This window comes from Argiope bruennichi, chromosome X2 (genome assembly GCF_947563725.1).
Source record: "Argiope bruennichi chromosome X2, qqArgBrue1.1, whole genome shotgun sequence".
Lineage (NCBI taxonomy): Eukaryota > Metazoa > Arthropoda > Arachnida > Araneae > Araneidae > Argiope > Argiope bruennichi.
This window is the reverse complement of record NC_079163.1, coordinates 120,451,809-120,466,425: the sequence shown is the minus strand read 5'-3', so window position 1 is coordinate 120,466,425 and position 14,617 is coordinate 120,451,809. Positions and strand designations below refer to the sequence as shown.

The following is a 14,617-nucleotide window of genomic DNA, read 5'->3' as shown; positions in this document are numbered from 1 at the left end:
TTTCAGGTTGTTCTTTCTTTGCTTATTTGATAATCCTGTTCCTAAATTTGGTGATTGAAAAATACATATAAGCGAGTTTAATTAGAGTCACAATTCATACTTTAAAATCAACTGTTTTTGAAACATCACAGTACTATAGAGTGATGTGGACAAGAAAAGTATGACTTGAGGATCAATCTTGGGATGGGGTACCGCAAAGACAATCTTCTTTTAATTATTTTAAGTTTTTGAAACCTAAAGTCGACGAAAGGAACTGAAGGGGAGGGGAGCATAAATGTTATGTCCCAGGTGCCATTTCCCCTCCTAGCCAACTGATATATTAAATGTAAAAATGAGAAAATATGACAACTGAGAAATGATTCTAAAGGGCGCTTTTTAAAAAATAATTCTTAAGAATATATCATAAATATTAAATTTAAATTTTATTCTTAAATAGCCTTAAAATGCAATTTGGAAATAACATAACGCTACTTTTAATGTAAAAGCATTTAAATTAAAAATATATTAACGTTGCCAACAAAACGCGCATATGTGTGATTGTACATATGTATTACAAAAAATTCATTTTAATCAACACAAAGCAAATTAATTCTAGTTGCTGAAAATTCTAAAAAATTTTTTGAAGAAATTAAATGATAACACACTGATTATGAGACGATGATAGCCATTGTTCTACTCTTTGGATTCCTAAAGTAAATTAAAAAATCATTTAAATTTCTTCATAATTCGTTTATCCAATCATTTTAAATTAAGTATAATTCTTAAAATCTGTTATGAAATACACGTATGAATTCAAAAAACCAATTATGAATGCTATCTATTAAAGGTGAATAGGAAATTATTTGTGATATTTTTTAAAACAATTTGCCATGCTTCATATGCATAAGAATTCTAGATGATATAACTAAAAAATTATCCACACACTTCTGGGGTTTTTTTTCGGAAGGGGGGATTATGTTTACGAAGCCGATTTAAATATTGTGCTTCTTGCCGCAGTCTATCGTCTAAAAGTATTTTTCATTACTGTTGTTAACCCCTTAATCGTTATGTCCGTGTTCATATGGGCATTAAATTAACGCTATTTCTTCTCAAATTTATATGCTGAAATGAATCCCCTCAAAGACGCTTTAATTCGATGTAAAAATCACACATATTACTATATTACACTATTTAAATTTAAGAAAGATCTCTAGAAGCTCTGAGCGACATTTTTGGAGATCATAATTTTATACAACTATTTTTCTTTTCAGAAATCGATCCAGGGAAGTTCATTTTTCATCCAGGGTGATTTACAGTAATTAATATGAAATATAAGCAATGTGAAAAAAATGTATTCATTTGCTACAATAAGCAAGTTAATGAGTAAATATTCATACAAAATGGCAATTTAATTCATAATTTAAGCAAAACTCCATATAAGCGCTAAAACTTGATTTAATTCTATAAAGAAAGAAGCGCAAAAATATTCTGGCTGAAATATATCCGTGTTATTTTACATTTGTATAGTAGCAAACAGAATAATGGTGAAAAACCACACTAAAAATTTCAGAACAAAACGTTTGCGCTACTATTATTTTTTGTTTAAAGAAGAATTACTCAAGTGTAAAAAACAGTTATAATAAACCTAATTTTATTAGTGCACTAAAACTAGAATTTCTTATTTAAATATTTTCTATTTACACTGTATATCTTTTATTAATTTTTTAAAGTTTAAATATTTTATACTTTTTAATCTTTTAGTTTCTTAAAATAACTTATCTCATATTTACAACCAGATGGTGCCATTCATATGAAATCAAAACTGAGTTAATTTAATCGATAGACTGCTAAATGAAAATTGAAAACATTAAAATAATGTTATGTCATCAAGGATATGCTAGTGCTCAAGATTTCAAAACTAAGAGAGTGAACAATCAATTACAATTCCATTTTTGCAAATATGAAACAAGTTTAATTAAATAAAAGTGTATAAAAGAACAGATATGAACTAGTAGTGAGCGCTTTAAATTTAATCAACTTATTGATTTATTTTTAAGTAATTATCTTTAAAGCCCGGAAACTAAAGGATTGTTGGGCGAGATGAGGTGATCTGTCCAAGGCTCGTAGCAAAATAATCTTCTTTAATTTTCTAAACATTTACAAGATCTATAAGCTCGTTAAAAAAAATGAGAAACTTAAAATGGAACCAAGAAATGCAAGAGCGTAAGTCATTTAATTGTGCGATTAATTTTATTGCACGCTGTTTTACGGAGACTGCTTGGACAGCATTTTTTTCCTCCTGCAAAATGTGCAATGGATTGAATAATTAAATCGGCTGGGTGCATATGAGGTGTTTCACGTGATTATGATTTGTCTCAGATGAGAACGAAATATTTTCAGTCCAAATTCTTCTATCAATAGCTGATTCTTCCACTTCAAAGTCGAATTGAATTAATTATTTTTTGCAACTGCAGGGCAGTATCTCTAGAAATAAGTTTTTAAGGAAATATGTAAACCCATCATCACATTAGATATTATTAAAAATAAAACTATAAGTTTACTCCAAAATTTAGCTAATGTACAGATCTGTGCTTTAAATTAATTTTGCCAGTAAAATGTTTAATTGAAATAAAATTATAAATTATATCCATTTAGCTTTGATTGATATGTTCAAATTTGAGTTTAATGATGCAGTTTTTAAATTGTAATAATGTGTCTTCTACTGGGATAAGATTTGTTTTTTGATATTATGTTATTCAAAGTTTATTGATTGAATCATTGATAAAATCATTGTTTTAGTAATCTAACTATTGTCTACAACGCAAAAAGTTTGGTTATAAAAATACCATGCGTGAATTAAAGGCTAAGAGTGAAACATTGTAAATGACGAAATATTGGCATACTGCAAAACATTGTTCACGCTTGCTTCAGAAAGTTCACGAAAGTGCACACTTCCAGCACTACTTCAGAAAGACGACTAGACAGTTTTTTGTTTATCGCATTATAAACCACTGTTTATTTTACATTTTAAATCAAAAAATGACGTTCAAAATTTTTTGGCACTTACTTAGTTTATCACATTTAGTTTTCAAATATGTACTTTTCTTTATAATAAAATCGGTAATTTTATTGAAAGATATAAATCAAAATTAATCAAAACCAGTTAATATTTTTAAAGAAAATCTTTACAACTACATGTTTTGCTGTAACTTATTTGGCGATGCTTAATTTATATCTCTGAAAATCCAAAACATTTTAGGGGGCCAACAAGTAATATTTGATATTTACCAAAATAGTTCGAGTAGAAATTTTCAAATAAATTGATTAAGTTTTTTACAATATTCAAAAGAAAATCATATCTAATACTGAAACAGAAAAATCCTACATATCAAAATTGACTAAATCATTCTTTTGCTGCATATGGACTTTTTTCATTTCTCTTTTGCGTTGGGCATGTAATACAAAACCTTAAATGCAAAGGATAATGAGTTTATCATTCTTGTCTGCAAGAGCTCCTAAGCTATTTATATTTATTTTTGTTTCTGGAGTTTCACTGGCTGACTTTTAAAATAGATTACACTAGAGCCATTGCATTAGACTTCAGTCTGGTTTTTTCCCCCATATGGGTATTAGTTATTTCCTTGAAGACTATATAAAAAAATAGTGAAACCATTTCAACACGAAACCACATCTTAGCTGGCGAAGAAGTCTTTTTGCATAGAAGGTTTGAAGTGAAAAATGGAGTCACGCTAGAAATTTTGAATCTTAAATTATGAGGATCTTTTACGGAGGTTTTGAAATACGCAAACATTTTCGAATACAAATGCAAAATCAATGTTTAAAAACCTTTGGAAAAAGCGTTTTTTTAAAGATATTGCCCAATGGAAAGAGAGAAATTATGATTGGAGTACTTCAAAAATATGATTTAGTAACAATTACGTCTGGCTGTCAGGTGTACTGCATTTTGCACTTTGGTGGTCTCAGATGTGGGGACGAATATTTCCAGGTTCGAGACCCAATTCCATCAAATGACACCTGTTTAAACAAATTTATATTCATTAAATCTGTTAGTCCACCAGTTTTCTGCCAGTGTGGCGTGGAAATTTCGAAAGGAGACGAAGATTCAGGTCTCGGTTTAGTCATGTGACCAAGAATCAAAATTATGAAGTCACCCAAAATGTCCTTCTTGTTGTTCCCAAAAGACAAACAAACATAATTAAGCTAAAAATGTATTTTTCGAGCTTTTCTTAAACGCTCAGTAGTATACAACTAATAATCTCTTTATTATATAAATCCAAAATATAGCATTTTGTATAATTTTCTCATTTATTTGTGATGTTTTTTTCCTCAAGTGACTGATATTTTGAAGATAATTTTTTACTGCGTTGTACCATATTAAGGTATTAACAGATCCATGTTTAGAAGCATTTATACAATTTAAAAATACATAAAGAGCGATACTGTATAAATCGTAAATTCCAGAAAATATTTTACAGTACATTTTTTACTTTCTTATCTAACAATGTAATAGATTGAAATATTTATTACATTAAATAATTTCTCATGAGGCATTTTGAATTTCAAATCAGAAAAGTTATTCCTTTGCAAGCATAGAAACATTCTCTAAGTTCATAATTATAGATCGTATTATAAAAAACCCCCATAAAAATGAATATTATGAAATGTTTCTCATGGGAATGAGTTGAAATTTCGTAAACCTGCTTTATTTATTTCTATTAAAACTTATCATTGTTTTATTAAAATAAAATGCAGCATTAATATTGATTAATTAATCAAATACTAAAAATAATTACCATATCAAGATTAATTAAGGTTTATATGTAGACTACTTCATATAACAACAACAATGATCTAGGTCATTGAATGTGCTATTTCTCAAGGTAATAAGTCCGTACCTTGAATTTAACATCGGAAACAAAATTTTATTTGTTCATGATTTCTTAACTGAATGACCTAGAATGAAGAAATTTGACATTCACGCATAAATTTTAGTGGCTGATTCAGAAGTTTTGCTGCCCCAGGCAGTGTACGTTATGAAATTCCTCTTTTAATAATGGTCAATTTAGTTTCCGATTTCAATAAATTTTTAACTTTATCAATACACTTAGGAGTTTTAGATTATGTTTTTTATTACAGTAAATTTGTGAATTTATAAATATTTTTATTTATTCATTTTTACTCTCATGGAAAAACAATTCAAGTAATTAAGTTCTTGAAAAATTAACCATTAATTATAAGTTAATTATTTCCTTGCTTTAAAATAAGAGCATTTAATTACTGCGAAAGATTTTGAGGAAATAATAAACTTTAAACAAATTTACCATTAAAAAATTATTATTTTATTGGACTTGTCAAGAGGAATATAGCAAAATTAATAATAAAGGAATAATTAATGTTCCAGAATATTGTAAAAAATTAACTATACTTAAAAATTATATCAATAATTCAATGTAAGAATTAATAATTCAATGTAAAAATTAATAATTCAATGTAAGAATTAAGAATTCAATGTAAAAATTAATAATTCAATGTAAGAATTAAGAATTCAATGTAAAAATTAATAATTCAATGTAAGAATTATTGTTTTATAATTCATCATAGCATTTTTATCAGCATGCCTGCGGCCCCTACAACTATCTAGAAAAAATATCCACCACAGATAAATTTTAATTCATATTGAAATTTTGCGCCAAAGAAAGGGAAACTGGGTTTGGAAATTTTGAAGTTAATAGATATTTCAATTATGTAAACGATATCTTAAGAAAAGTTTAGTAAGATTAATTGTTAGAGGACCTCGCGTCTATTCGAATAGTGCATGCTGCTTAAATGCCCGATGCATTACAATAATGTTTTATAGTAATTATTTTCCCACAAAAATTTTGGGTCACAATGTCTTGATGATAAGTATTGGCTAGAGAATCACAGGATTGAGAGCTAGATTCCTTTGGCGATCTCTTGTGTATGTAGAACTGATGCATTATTAGAGAGGTGTGGAAGCTTAAAGAGTGGAATGCTGGCTAAGCTGCTGTCCTCATCATCTGAACAATGTTTAAAAACTCTTTAATTTTATATCTCTTACTCAAATTAAATTTCCAACTTCATCAAAATTGTCACTTGCCAGTAATGAATGTATACCACTTATTAATTAAACAACAAATTTATTTGGGACGAATCGCGTAATTCTGAACCACGATTAGAGGAAGAAGACGGCAACCTAAAAATGTTCTCTAAGTGAATTAAACATTTAATAAAAATATTAATCTTACCCTTTTTCTCATTGTATGACATTAAAGATTAAGTAGATGACATAAGGCAAAGTTTTTTTTTTAATCTTTACACATGCATAAATAAATAAATTTTTTTTCATTTTAGCATTCTCCTAAAGTTTTAAAATATATTTATTTACCAAACATCTTTCTATAACGAAATAAATCTGATATATGGCCGTAACACGAAAGTTGTAGATTTCTGTTAAATTTTACATGCCATCTGACTGCAAGAAGTCTATCTGTCAGAGCACATGTTAACACAATAACTCTGAAATGCAGCAAGTTAGATAGATGAATCTTAATACATTGATTTACGACTAGAATTGTAAATCCATTTCGATTTTTTGACCAGATCCATCATCGAATTGGTTGCATATCGGACTGTAAATTTGGGCGTAAATGAAGAAGATTACTCACAAGCGCAACAAACCACATAAATGAAATATGGCATGTCGGCTTGATTCTAAAATTGTATATTTGCACCAAGCTTGAAAGGTAGACGCGATGATTGGTGGTAATATCTCGGCTTTGAAATCCACAGGTTGGTTGGTTCGAAACCCAATTTTACCGCAGAATCGCCACAAATGTGGCTGGTGCATTCTAAATGGTCAAACTTCAAGCGTCTACATCATCTGAAATATTTCAAATTTTCAAAAGCTGTCCCAAAATAACCCTCGTTTGAAACCAAAACATAACTAAATAAAAAACCAATTTGGAGCCAAGCAAACAAAGCGATAAGAAAACATATAGTTGACTTCGTTCATTACATTAAGAAGGATAACTGAAAAGATTCACTAATGTGCAAGTATACGCAAAAGTGAACATTCCGTCTTTCTTTCTTTCTCGTATACAAAAAGAAAGTATTGTAATCATTAAAATATAAAACTCGAGGTTTTGATGAATCTCCAGGCTTCAAACCACCCTGAATAAGAAAAACATATTTTTGGAATTATGTCTTCTCTCTATTTTTGGACATGTGACTTAAAATTGCTTTGAGCTAGATGGATGAAATTTGGTATATGATCTTTACAACTATTTTTCAGATTTCTATCAAATTTGAAGGAAATCCATTCAGAGGAAGTATACAAATCCGGTTGTACGAATGCAAGGGAATATGACAACTATTAATTGTAAAGAGTGAGAAAGACAAATTTGGTATGCAGTTAAATCATCTATAAAGCAGATACTTATCAAATCTGGAACCAAAATCTGTCAAAGAGTTGATAGTCTGTCAGTCTGTGCTTTCTCATGAAATCAACAGCGATAACTCAAAAAAATGCAATGATTTAAATAAATGAAATTTGAGATGTAATCTAGCGACTATAATTGTAGTTCTATCTCAAATTTTGATTTCAATTAATAGGAAAAGGCAAGCGTCTAAATACATATTCGATTTTCTGGTAGTTATGTATTAATTGCATGTCAGCGATTAATCGCCGAAAATGGTAAGATTTAAGCCAAAGACCGATCTTCCGTAACGGTTCCTCGCCAGTGAGATACAGTTAATACAGGCTGCCGGTTTTCTTCACTACATTTACAAAATACACAACTCTGAAATGTGAAAATAAGAATCTGAGCACTGGTGGCTTTCAGGGTTTTGCTAACAATCCACAATTTCATGCGGAGGGGAGGGGAGGGGAGGGGGAATATTAGAGAATATGCGAGAAAGTTCCGGGTGCTCACTCCCTATGGTTATTAACTGTATCTTAAAGTTTGCTAATAATATTAGATTTTATCTTCCTTATACGTCTCCACAATAGCATTTACTAAAAAAAAAAAATGAAATACTCATTCATGGGAATATTATAAACAAATCCGATCGCGAGGAAAACTAATTCTTACAGTTTCTGATGCAAGATTTTTATGTAACTTTTTTTCCCTTCCTCTCATAAGAATAAGATCATAAAAATTTCCTGTCGATAAGACGATAATTCAACAGCCTAATAAACAAGAGGAGTGTTTGTTATTTTTCTTATTAGCTTTGCCTAATCAAAAATTGCGAGGCCGCAAACAGCAACCACTGTCTCATGATGATCCGTTAGGTGGTTTTATCAAGATAATGCTCGCGAGATGATTTCTCATTTGGCGAGTCCTTTTTTTGCGCCGTTTTATCTTGGATGTCCCATCTCTCTACCCATCTCAAAGGAAATAAAATTCCTCGCCAACATCAGTGCCTAGTTCATTTTCAGTGATAAACACGTGTCGACGACCTGGCTCTTCGCCAAAGAGGAGTAGCTTGTGTCGCCTTGCTTTCGTTTTCAACCGTAAAAATATGCTTCAATGTGTTGAATTACAACCGATTCTGAAGACTTGGGAAGATTCGTTCATAACATTGAAAAACTCGAGGTATGTGAATTTTTCATTTCAACACTTAATGATGTTTTAAGTATTTTTATTTTTTTAATGGTTAATCTGAAAAGTTTATTTAATTTAGCACATGAATTCATATGTTTATTAAAATTTCTAAATAATAGCGAGAAATTAAAATATGATAATGAATTTAGAATTTTCAATTATTGTGATTGTCGATATTTACAATACCGGTGTCGGAGATACTGTAATATAGTTTCATAATTGTGAATGATTTTATGTAAATATGGTAATTTGATTGAATAATTAATTTGATTGAGACAACCGACTTTAATGTTGCATAACAGTTATTTACTTTATGCGATGATTTTCAAAACTTTAGATAATTTTATTGTAAAACAATATATATATATATATATATATGTTGTATATTGTAGTATAAATATATTCTGCCGATTTTGGCAAATTAATAAATTAACGGCAAATTCTTCAAAAGTGATGCATACTACATCCTTAGTAAAATAATATGAACCTAATATTGTGGGAAGTTTAGATACAAATAATAGTTTATGCATTTGAAATTAAGTAATAAGACAAGTAAGTCACAGTGATTGCACTAAATGATACAGAAAATCCCGCACTTTTTGTTTTGTAATTTTTCTTCATTGTAAACGACACTACAATAAATTCTCTTTTAAAAATGCTTTAAAACTTATTGATATTACATATAGTGTCTGCGGAGATAGAAATTTATTTATCAACATATATTCTTTTCATATTAACAAATATTGTCAACACCATTATTGATTGCGCAATTTCTCGTTACTCTGTTTTTGACAGATGGAAAGATGTTACTACAAAAAAAGGATGTTTCGGAATTCGGAAGATACGAGTTGAAAATTTATTTCCTAACTATTATGAGTAATTCTATAACAGTTGTTGGTATGGGAAACGGTTACCTGTAGTATAAAGATTTACTAAGCTTTGTGCCAGCGGGGAAACATGCCGGCATAAAATGAATTGTCATTGAATGCTCAGAATGTTGTTGCTCACTTTTTAAAATTTTTTTGTTCAAATTATTGAATAGTTTTTAAATTTTTAATGTTTGTGTGTTAACTCTCCATATATTTATACTATGACTTGTGTGGATTGGAAGTTATATTCTTCTGCATCGCGAAATTTAAAGTTGTTAGTGTGTCTAATTTTACTATTATAGCTTGGCTTATAACTGACAGATAGCTTCATTTCAAAAATATTTGGTCTTATTTGTAAATGTTGCATCTAAATAATTATTTAAAAAATTTTGAAATTAAAGTTAATACATTAATACAAGAAAAGAATCATTAAGTGACAATCATGAAAATTTCGTCATTGAAAGAATTTAGATGTGAATTTGTGGATTCGGAAATGTTGTATGAATTACTAAAAATGAAAGCAGATCCTGAAATTTAGCTGAATTGATTTATGGAATCTTTAAACGTCTTTTTTTAATATTAGAAAAATGATTTCGCTTAAGTGTATTGGAATGATATTTTTATTTTTATAACATCAATCAAACTAACGATTATCTCTTCAAGACTGTTACATTTTTAAAAAAAAATTTCCAAAATAATCGTGTGCCTACGGCAATGTACAAATTCGAAAATTATTCAGTAGTCAAAAGCCAATTTTATAGGATATGTGTTCCTTCCTTCAGATAATCTAATAAAAATGATTGATAAATTTATTGATCATCAAATAGATTATAGAAATAATTTGTTATAGTTCGCTAATTTTTTAGAATTTAAATTTGTCAGATTCAAAATATATATACCTTGGACTCTAGTAAGATTTAAGAAATCGAAAAACATCCTACTAATCTTTATCTTTGCTACTAAAATATTTCTCTTGTCATTGCACATTAAATTTTTTTAAAACAATTATTATAGACTTTTGATCATCTCCAGTACATTATTAATCCACAGTTAAATACGAATCCACATACACGAAGTTTGGAGTAGTGCGGTAATAAAATGTTTGGATTTAATTTTTAAATCATTCTGGTGTAATAATGAAATGTATTTAAGCATAATGTAAGAAAAAAATTTTTTTCAGTATTTTCACAAGTTTCTTTCAAACTTTATATTCTTCGTATTTGTAAAGAAAGGATTTTTTAAATTGATTTTTCATTTAATTCTTGAAATAGTAGAGTTAAATTTTATATATGATGAACTAGATTAGAAAATACTAAAATATTAAGATATTTATGATATCAGTGATAATATTTTAATGTTTTCAAAACTGAAATATCCATTAAAAGGTTGCTTTTAATTAAATTTGAATTACTTATGAGAGGGGACTTGTGATTATGAATTTGAAGGGGGAAATTCATGAAATAAAATGGTTTTAGAAACACGTTTTATCAACATACTATAAAGGGAAAAAATTATTAAAATTATGACGAGAAAATCAAATCCTAAAAAGTTCGAAGTGCTGATTTAAGCGGCAAACGATCTAGGCACCCGATATTTGACAATATTTTAAGGAAATTTGGCCACGATGGATGCGTAACGACGGTCAAACGACAAAACCAAAAGTAGTCAACTCGATCTTCTAAATTCCACACCCCATCAATGGGAAAGATGTTAAACAGGTAAGAGGGAATTTCCCAAGTTATTCGCAGAGGGACAGTGGAAATGTACCTGGAGATTCTGTTAGTGTGAAACATTTTAATTATAATACTAAGCTCAGTAATATACTAATTTATACAAATTAAAATTTTTTTGTCCATTTACAGAAAGCTTTGAGTGAATGCAACAGGCATTTCATACATTGTCACACTGGAATTATAGTTCTACTATTCTATAGAATACATTGCTCATTGGCTCTATCAAACATCACTCACTTCGGTCGCATATATACTAAGATTGGAACTAACTTGCTCTATCAAGTAAGAGCCTCAATGGCCTAGAAGTAAAGTATTGACTTCGGCGCCTTCGGATTCCAAATTCAAAACCCGATTCCACAAAAGTTTCCTTATGTATGTGGGTTTGGTTCACGTTAAATCTGATGCCGTGGGTTAAATGTAAATCCAAAATTCTCTTGCTAGTGTGGTGCGTTACCTTGGAGAAGGACCTACTAGTTCAGGTGCGTTCTTGTCATCGATTTATAGCAGTCACTTGCCGAAATTCCGTTCCAAAAATAGGCATTTTCTTGCTTCAAATCGGGGAATTAATATAGCAAAATATCGTCTAGAAGTGCACATAAATTTCTTCTTTCTGACTGGTTTTATGTAGCAAGCTCTCGGATTTGGGAATGGAGGATCGCGGACCCCAAACAAGATCTTGTCAAAACTCTGGCACATGCCAAATCAATAGTCGGGAGGGTAAACGACCCTACGCCAGTGTGGCGTGGAAACACGAAGATTGAGGTGTTCGCTCACATGTCTTTCTCGTTATCCAGTCAAGATTAAAAATTATGCGTTTGGAATCAAGATATTCTTGTAATGTTCAAGCGGGGGTTAATAACTTTGAACTAAACTTGACGAATTTGATCACTGTTCTGAAAAATATACGAAATTGCTTTTAGTTCCAGCATAAAACCACGGTGTCTTTATGGGAGACTTGTTAAAATCAATGCTTCGTAGGTTGAAGCTCCGATTCCATCAAAAATTCTTTTGGAATAGGAAACTATCGGTTTAAATGGTTTAAGTCACATATCCTAAAGGCTGGAGTGGTGTGGAAGTCTAGTAAAAAAAATGTTCGAATCCTCTGTTTTCATAGCTATTTGACAAACATTCAGAACCTATCAACAGTAGCCAATGGGTTGCTTAAAAATTGATTTTTCTTTTAAAAAAATCCACATCGGTCCCATTTTCAGTATTGCCATCTTCAACTCATCAATATTATACAGTTACCATAATAAAATTTGATTGTATACTTTTAATATTTTTTGCTCTAAAAAAACTCCGAAATTATTATAATTTGCTTATGAAGAGGGAATAATTTTACTTCGGAAAATACTGAACACATAATTTAAACAAGCCTATGTTAATACTTAATACATTCTATAACGGAATTAGCAGAGTACATTTTTCAACCGACAGTTTTTCAGTTTTTTATGAAGCTTATTCAACAATAGTCCATTGACATTTTTTTTTTTTTTTTGTCTTTTCAGCTTCACATCACATGCCCGATATATCGCTTTTAATCTCATTTAATGATGCCCTCTGTTGATCTTTGGATTTCGCAATCATCCTTACTTTTTCTTATCAGGGAAATATGACCTTTTAATTTAAAAATAACATGGACATATAAAATATTTAATTTTATATTCTTCAACTTCAATTTCAGAATATATATGATATTAAATTAAACTTCTCAAATTATAATTTTTAGATGTTTTGGGAATTTTTTTAGCAGTTTGGGAGGACTGAACGATGTTGTTTGGCGGAAGAGCTTAATTATGCTTTGCTTCCTTAACTTCATTGCAAGTTTCATCATTCACACTTCAAGGACACAGTAAATAATTTCATTTGTATTATTCTCCAAGTAGCATTGTTCTAGTGGAATAGTTATTATATGAAGATCCGAGAATCATGGATTCGATGCAAGATTTCGGAGAAAAATCTGTCGTGTTAATTTTTTAATCACTATTTACATGAAAAGTATAAAAATGGATCCAAATACTTTGGAGTTGCAATAGATTGTTATTTATATGCAACGTAAAAGTAGTACAATGCTATTCAAATCTTTAATATTAATAGTAAACACATTAGTCTTCCCCCTGAATCTCGGGGTACAGCAAAAGATGGCGTACTTTCCAATTACATGAATTGCTGGAATGTAATTAGTGAATTAACCTTTTGACTACTAACGGGGCATGTAAGTTTTACTCGTATTTTAAATCCGTAAAATATTTCCAATTCACATTTTAAATCTAAAATTCCTTAGTCAAAGGGTTAAATTTGTCGAGGTCAAATGTTCTCCTGTTGGTGTGTTGTGGAAGTTTGGAGAATCGGGTGTGGGATATCAGACTAAAATGTAGTTTCATGTTTCCATATCGTAAAATTATTGGGTCTGTCCTAAAATAGTTTTCGTTTTGCTTAAAAAAGAAATTTTTGAATAAGTAGACAAAACTGAATCAACATATATGCATACATTTCTTTAAAGAAAATAAATAATGCAAATACTCTGTCCCTATTAATTCGTTGACCTCCCTCCCACCCTTCCTTCTTATATTTTGACTGAATGTGGACAAAAAGGAGTTCCAAAGATGAAAAATAGCGAATTTTAAGGATTTTCACTTAGATTAAAGACATTTAATAGCGTTTTACCACAAAATTAATTCCAGATAATAAAAAAGAGAGCAATGTGATTATTTTTCTACAGAAAAATCTACTATTTTATGCATAAAAAATAAGATTTTTAAGAAAACTTCTGCAAAATTAAATTGTTTCCCAGATTTTTGTTGATCTTAAATTGCCTAAATAATGAAAGAATATAGTGACCGTTATTGAAGTGGGTGGCACTTGAAATGTTATAAACGACAGTAGTTGAAACGAATCATCAAATACTGTAGGAGTATTTTCAGTACGATAACACTTGTTAACAAACCAAAAATTTTATGAACCATGATCGCTTTCGAAATTTCTGGATCATGGATTCAAGACATATTATCACTGTGTATCTTCCATATATGTGAATTTAATCCATATAAGTCAAAATTATGGGTTTATGTTTGGTGTGAAAGTTTGAAAAATAAAGTGCTACATTTGCCATCTGAACATGCTTGAAAATTATAATATTTCGCTTGCAGAAGTCAACCTAACAATCAACCAATCAATCAAATGAACCTTTGTATTATCAGTTGAACAAAGAGGTATTGTTTGGAGCTCATCCATTTCTTTCCGAATAAATTTCATTGCTATGATTGATTTTCAGTATAGCATCTCGTTTGAAATTTAGAAGTATATTTGTTCAAAACTTGAAGGGAATAATTTATTGACATCTGTAGAATCTCTTCAGATCGGTCTTCAAAAATGTTAAATCCACCATATA

At 29.7% G+C, this 14,617-nt stretch overlaps 1 protein-coding gene across 1 annotated transcript in view; it reads left to right on the top strand.

The window, feature by feature from the left end:
* Nucleotides 1-8,394: 8,394 nt before the first annotated feature.
* Nucleotides 8,395-14,617, top strand: part of LOC129960362 (protein phosphatase 1 regulatory subunit 3C-like) — a 29,538-nt gene continuing 23,315 nt past the window's right edge. The window contains exon 1 of the mRNA XM_056073767.1: nt 8,395-8,615. The gene's annotated coding sequence lies outside the window, so the exon portion shown is untranslated. The remainder of the gene's footprint in view (nt 8,616-14,617) is intronic.